The 7,365-nt window shown below is 34.8% G+C and overlaps 1 long non-coding RNA gene and 1 other non-coding gene across 2 annotated transcripts; both read right to left on the bottom strand.

Annotated features, from left to right (window-relative positions):
- Positions 1-577: 577 nt before the first annotated feature.
- LOC135795667 (uncharacterized) lies at positions 578-6,072 on the bottom strand. The gene is made up of 4 exons (XR_010549114.1): positions 5,760-6,072; positions 3,178-3,216; positions 754-928; positions 578-696 (listed from the first exon to the last, which is right to left on the bottom strand). It is a non-coding gene; the product is annotated as an uncharacterized lncRNA (long non-coding RNA).
- A 686-nt stretch (positions 6,073-6,758) lies between these two features.
- LOC135796780 (5S ribosomal RNA) lies at positions 6,759-6,877 on the bottom strand. The gene has a single exon (XR_010549404.1). It is a non-coding gene; the product is annotated as a 5S ribosomal RNA (ribosomal RNA).
- Between the last annotated feature and the right edge of the window lie 488 nt (positions 6,878-7,365).

Genomic DNA, 7,365 nt, shown 5'->3' on the forward strand with positions numbered 1-7,365 from the left:
TTTTTTGTTTGTATGCCAATATCATGTTTCTCAGAAACAACTGTTTCATCAACTGCAGCATCTGTTGGAGCTGTATTAATTATTGCAGATGAAATTCTTTCCCGTCATTTTCGCAATCTCTCAGCTCGTAAACCTGCATTAGAATTTCTTTTTTTTTCCGTATATTGGAGGTAATATAGTTGAGTGATAAGATTCATTGAGTGGATTGTTAGATTTTTCACCCCCAACAAAATGTGCACTGCAAATTCTGGAATTTTTTCCAGGCTGCCACGGTTTCCATCACTCCTGCAATAAGAGATTTACGTATAAAATTGTGACAATAATTTAAATTATTTGTTTGCTATTAAAATTGAATAATTGAATAATGTTTAGTGAAAAAGCCCTAAATATCTGTTAAACGTTGGAGTTAACCTTTAAAAAAATATTTTTGGTAGGAAAACTACTTAAATATTCACTTTTGCCGTTAAAATTGCGAATAAATCTTCTTTTTTAATAAAATGAAAATATTTATTATTATTATAAATTTGAAGATTAATTCCCACAAACAAATAACTACTTACATTTCTCGACGTACTCCATATCCAAGAAAACGGTGAAATTGCAATTCTGGATTTTTCCTTTGAGTGTTTTTACAGTCGACAACGCAACAAGCACGACTTGATACTTTTTTATCCATTTTGTAAAATTATTAATTCACTGGCAATTACATATATAATATACAACATATGGTACTCAAGTTTTCAGATCACTCACTATTTAAGAAATAAGCCACGAGGAGGCGCTAAGGTAGATACTTTACTAGCGTATTCTTGGGATGGCTTTCACATCTTATTCTGTACTCCTACCACTTCTTCCTTATTCTTATTATTCCCAACTTGCTTCTCTGAATTGCGGTCTTCTCGTACTTCGCTGTTTTTCGCTGAGATCACTAAAACAGAGAAGAGAACGAGAGTTTGAATATTGCATAAACAATTATGAAATTCCGTTTACAAAATCGCATTAAAAGTTTCAGAACAAATGGCGGAAATCGCTTGAATCTATTAAGGAAATTCCATAAGTATTACCACATATGTCAATATGCAACTATACGGTTAGTAAGTAGTACGTACGTAGTATTTAGAACGGACAGTACTAAATATATGCAAATGTATTAAAATATAAAATTAAAGAAATACCATAAGTATTGTCACATACGCCAGTTCCAATCCTTTGCAATTAAATTATGTTAATATTATATTTATTATATTGTCACATGGTTGCTACCGTCTAATATTCTAATAAATAAAAGGAATGTGAGCAAATATTGGGGGTCACTTAGGGCAATATTTCGCAAGGGCACAAAACTGCATTTTCACGTAGAATTGCGCTAACAGAATCCACAGAAATTTAAAAATTATGAAAGGTTCCTGAGATATGGCCTGCTTTCCACGGGGTGTTTTGAAAAATGCACGAAAAGAGCAAATTTTGACGGCTATTTCGAAACAGTTACGACCGAATTTCGCGGGGGTTCAGGGATGCATTTTAAAAACGCACTCTTGTCCTATTATAAAATAAATAAAAACCTAAAATATGACAAAGGGTTCCCGAGATATGGCCTGTTTTCCACCGCGTGTTTTGAAAATTGCAAGAAAAAGCCTAACTTTGGCGGCCATTTTGAGGCAGTAACGACCGTATTTCTCAGAGCTTCAAGGGTGCATCTAAAAAATGCACTCTTGTCCTAACATAAAATAAAGAAAAAACGGAAATATCACGAAGGGTTCCCGAGATATAGCCAGTTTGCGACCACGTGTATTGAAAATTGCAAGAAAAGGCCTAAATTTGGCGGCAATTTTGTGGCAGTTATGACAGAATTTCGCGGGAGTTCAGGGGTGCATTTTAAAAATGCAATCTTGTCCTAACATAAAGTAAAGAAAAAACGAAAATATCACGAAGGGTTCCCGAGATATGACCTGTTTTCCACAGCCTTTTTTGAAAATTGCAAGAAAAGGCCTCACTTTGGCGACCATTTTGAGGCAGTTACGACCGAATTTTGCGGGGTCTCAAGGGTGCATTTTAAAAATGCACCCTTGTCCTATCATGAAATAGATAAAAAGCTAAAATATGACAAAGGGTTCCCGAGATATGGCCTATTTTCCACCGCGTGTTTTGAAAATTGCAAAAAGGGCCTAACTGGGCGGCCATTTTGAGGCAATTACAACCGCATTTCGAGGGGCTTCAGGGGTGCATTCAAAAAATGCACTCTTGTCCTATCATAAAATAAAAAAAAAACTGAAAATATCCCGAAGGGTTCCCGAGATATGGCCTGTTTTCCACCGCGTGTTTGGAAAATTGCAAGAAAAGGCCTAACTTTGGCGGCCATTTTGACGCAGTTATGACCGTATTTCACAGAGCTTCAGAGGTGCATTTTAAAAGTGCACTCTTGTCCTATCATAAAATGTAGAAAAACAAATATATCACGAAGAGTTCCCGAGATATGGCCAATTTTCCACCACTTGTTTTGAAAATTGCAAGAAAAGGCCTAATTTTGGCGGCTATTTGAAGGCAGTTACGACCGAATTTCGCAGAGCTTCAGGGCTGCATTTTATATATGCACTCTTGTCCTGTCATAAAGTATATAAAAAGCTAAAATATGACAAAGGGTTCTCAAGATATGGCCTGTTTTCCTCCGCGTGTTTTGAAAATTGCAAGAAAAGGCCTAACTTCGGCGGCCATTCTGAGGCAATTACAATCGAATTTCGCGGAGTCTCAAAGGTGCATTTTAAAATTGTACTCTTGCCCTATCATAAAATCGAAAAATAACTAATATATGCCAAGGGGTTCCCAAGATATGCCCGGTTTTCCACCGCGTGTTTTGAAAAATGTAAGAAAAGGCCTAATTTAAGCGGAAATTTTGAAGCAGTTACCACCGAATTTCGCGGGGGTTCAAGGGTGCATTTTAAAAATTCACTCTTGCCCTATAATAGAAAAAAAATCTAAAATATCACGAAGGGTTGCCGAGATATTGCCTATTTTCCACCGTATGTTTTGAAAAACGCGAGAAAAGGCAAACTTTGTCGTTTCCTCCGTTTTCTATATTACCCGCAATTAAAATAGACAAGGCACCCTAAATTCCCAAGCTATTGTAACACGCAGGTCATATATTATTTGACCGATTAATATAACTTAATAAAAACTTACCAATGCAGTGCTCATTGGATTGCTAGGGCACAGCAAGTTCTGCAATTAAAAGAAAACATAAGTTAAAATAGAAACATTGCATACAATATAATATTATATTCATACATTGGAGAACACAAACATTCTGTGTTGAGTAGCGCAAGTCAGATATAAGTTACTCACTGAAGTACGAAAGGACCTTCTAATGACGGGAAACATCATGACAAGAATATGGATTTGGAATATAAACATCAAACGCAAACATATAAAAATTATGGACATTAAACGCACAATTAATCATTAACATAACACTGCAGATGCATGATACAACGAAATAGTCCATTGATGACCGAATACAATGCAAATTTAGAAAATAAGAGTCCGATAAAACGATACGAGTCGCGCGAAACACATCTAGATTCGCCAGCGACCAGCACGAAACTGGCTGCAATCCATCTATGGCACAAGCAACAATGCGGCAGCTCCCAATAAGACAATGTGCCTGCAGCATAAACCCCGCAACAGGCATGTTACATACGATTACAACTGAACTAAGAAGTGACAACGTGCGGCGTGCGGGGATGGCAACGCGACACACGGGCATTCGATAAGAAAGTGTAAATTATGTTTAATACAAACACAATTCTCGTATCGGCTGTCAACGTTTGCTGATAAATATAGAAATAAAAAATACAATTCTATTTTATGATATTTAGTTGAGGCAAGTGCCATCTCCGAATGCTACAGATAGTAGTCCCGGAATTTAAATTAATAAAATTCAAATCAAGAAATTATTATTTCTATGCTAAAAGGCTGACCGACTTTACTTACATCAAATATTTAAGTGATATTTAATTTGATCATTTATTGTGGCTATATACTATAAAGGTTTATATTTTAGCAATAAACAATTCCAACTATTTATGGCGATTTTCCAAACAAACCGTGAATTCTAAAGACAAATTATACTAAAATAAAAGCCTCATAAAAACGTTTTGTTGCAACTTCAGTAGAAAAAATTATAATTAAAAATTATAAAAGTATTATCACAAATTACGGATAAACTATGAGTCTAACAGTAAAATTTTACTAAAATAAAATGATCAAGATAACGGTTTATAGCAACATCAGAAATAAAAAAATTAAATTCACAATTTTAAATTTTCTGTGGAAAATGTGACTTCACATTTAATCAAATTGCAGGAAAACTATGAGTCCAAGAGTAAAATTTTATTAAAATAAAATGCTCAGGGTCATATTCTATAACAGCTGCCGAAATAAAAACTTTTAATTTTTCAATTTAATTTTCTCCGGAAAATGGAACTTCACATTTAGTCAAATTAAGGGAAAACTATACGTCCTAGAGTAAAATATTACTAAAATAAAATACTCAGGAGCACTTCGTACAGGAACATAGAATATAAAAACTATAAATTTTCAAATTTAATTTTTCTGTGGAAACGTGTGTTTACATTTTATCAAATTGCGGGAAAACTATTAGTTCAAGAGAATAATTTTACCAAAATAAAAGGACTTTTTATAGCAACATTCAAAATAGAAACTGCAAATTTTAAAATTTAATTTTTCTCCGGAAAATGTAACTTCACATTTAGTCAAATTTTCAATTAAACGTTTTTTGACGTGATAACGTCTTTAAAATCGTTTTAGTCGGGTGACATGTTCAGAAACTTGTGTCACACCAAAACCTCACGAGCGCGATCGCAGGTATAACGAGAGAGAGACGGACCGATCTCCCGTCTCAGCTCGAGCGCTGCCAGTCATTCCGTGAAACTTGTCACGCGGAATCCTCACGAGCGGAGGCAGGCATAGCGTTCGAGTGAGTGGACCGACCTTCCGTCTCTCTCACTCTAGCGGCATACAAACGAATGGAGATTTTCTCGTGCGGTTAAGTTTTCGTTGAATGTTTAACAGTGAAACAAAATGTGAAGTGCAAGTGAAGTGTTACAACAATTGCAACAAAAAAAGGTTAATAAAATAGCCTACTTACTAACAATTAACATTCTTGAATAAACTTGTAAAAGTAATGAAAGTTGTTTTCTTCATTAATTCCTTACTTCCCAAAAACTTATATCACCAATAAGACGTTATCACGTAAACATCTCGATCGTAAACCTACTTTACAAACAACCATTTTTTCAATTAAACTTCGCTCTGAACACTTTATCATAGTAAAATTTGACTCTAGGACTCATAGCTTTTCCGTAATTTGACTAAATGTGAACTTACATTAAATTTAAATTTAATTTAATTGAAAAAAAACGTCGCGCTGAACATCCGTTATAAAAAAGTTTTCAAATTTTCTGCGGAATGCTTGACTGAAATTTCCGCAAAAAGAAGCTTAATCTCTAATTGCAGGAAAACCGTAAAACCGAAACATAGATACTATGAACGATGAAAAATTTCACTCACCAGTGTATCAAACACTGTAAATCAAATGCGAGTAGATATTGAAACAAACAAGAAACGAAACATTAGTTATACAATTTCAGACAATGTTGAAATGAATCCGTATTGCAGAGGAACCCAAACATTGCCTTAAAAATCGTCTTATTTATCATAATTATTTAAAAAATAATATTTACCAGGTAGAACAGCCGTCAGTCGTGTTCTGCTGAAGACACAAATGGTTCACACAAGTCCAAAATAATATTTACAATCACACAACATGACCGGCTGGCGTCCGACGGCAACCGATCCAGATACACGCAAGACTGTAATAAACACACAAAACATTGAATTCCGAAGATTACACACTCGATAAATATTTAGCGACTAAAACCCGTCTATTAGCACTAAATTCCAGCAAATATAACGCGATATAACGAATTTACAACACGAAACAGGAATATCCATGTAAGTATTAGTACTTATCGCACGAAGTAGGAGTTGCGTGCCGGCTACACAACAACTGGGCACGCAGACTTTCACTCGCATCTGAGGTCACTTCTAAGTACCTCAAGAAAATACTAAGTGTATCAGAAAGTGTGGCGTGCATATGAGGCAGTGAGTGATTGGCTATATGTCAGTGAATGGTCACGCACTTAAATGGCAGTGGCCGTGTGTCACACGTGCACACAACTGCGCATGCACCACCCTGTCTAAACGAATAGCGATTTTTACACATAACTCAAAGCTTCAAATGTAGCTGTCGCTAGAATGTATTAATTCAAAATAAATGAACTAAATTTTGCAATTTTAATGAAAATGTTCATCAATTTAGCAATAAATAAATAAATATTATACACTGCATAATATTTAATAGTTAAGGAAAGTATATATTCGTCATAAAATCACATATTTTCTTTAAAATTGCATCAAATATCTTCAAAAACTACAAAAAAGCATAAACACATTCAAATTTTACTTCTATAGTAATTTACTTTTCAAATTATATACCTATATCATTTCAGTTAATAAAAATCGGCTAAATATTCAATAATTCATATTATTTTCCGTCGGAAACTACCTCTAACAGATCAAATCAACCACTACCATCATACGGTGTCCTGAATCAAGTCACATTCACAGTCACTTCTATAGTTAAAATATAAACATATCAATAATTATTGTTACAAATAAAAAGGCAACTGCACGCGGAGTTCCCAAGCGGTCTCCCATCCAAGTACTACCCGCGCCCGACGTTGCTTGACTTCGGTGATCGGACGAGAACCGGTATATTCAACGTGGTATGGCCGTTGCCTACTGCTATAGTATTAAATCCTTGGATTTAATAACAAATTCGTCCTTGAAATCCTAGAAAATCGAGGATCCTATGTCTGCTCTACTCTAGTTACAATATAGACTTGCAATTTATGTACCCGGGCATTTAATATGTTCAAGAAACAAAACATAGATCAGTTAGGCTAATATTTCTTAAAATCTACGCTAACGAAGTCGTGAATTCAATTTATGTACAAGCTAATCGCCAGCATGCACATAATCAAGACGGAAATCAAAACGACGAACATCGCTCCACAAGTGGTAACCAAGGTAACCATTAGAGAAGCTGAGGCAAACTCGGCCGCATACGTCTCTTGGGTACTTAAAAGACAGCTAATTATTTGAAATAATTTATTTGTTACATGTACATATATAAATAATAAGATTACCTGATATGAGCTTCATTATTAAAATTCAGATCTTGTGTTCCTTTTGTTTAATACTCTAAGTAAAATTGTATTATTGTAT

Source organism: Atheta coriaria, unplaced genomic scaffold, assembly GCF_025399875.1.
Source record: "Atheta coriaria isolate IRGN ID8LTWV9N9 unplaced genomic scaffold, Caltech_Dcor_3.1 hic_scaffold_7_pilon, whole genome shotgun sequence".
Taxonomy (NCBI): Eukaryota; Metazoa; Arthropoda; class Insecta; order Coleoptera; family Staphylinidae; genus Dalotia; species Dalotia coriaria.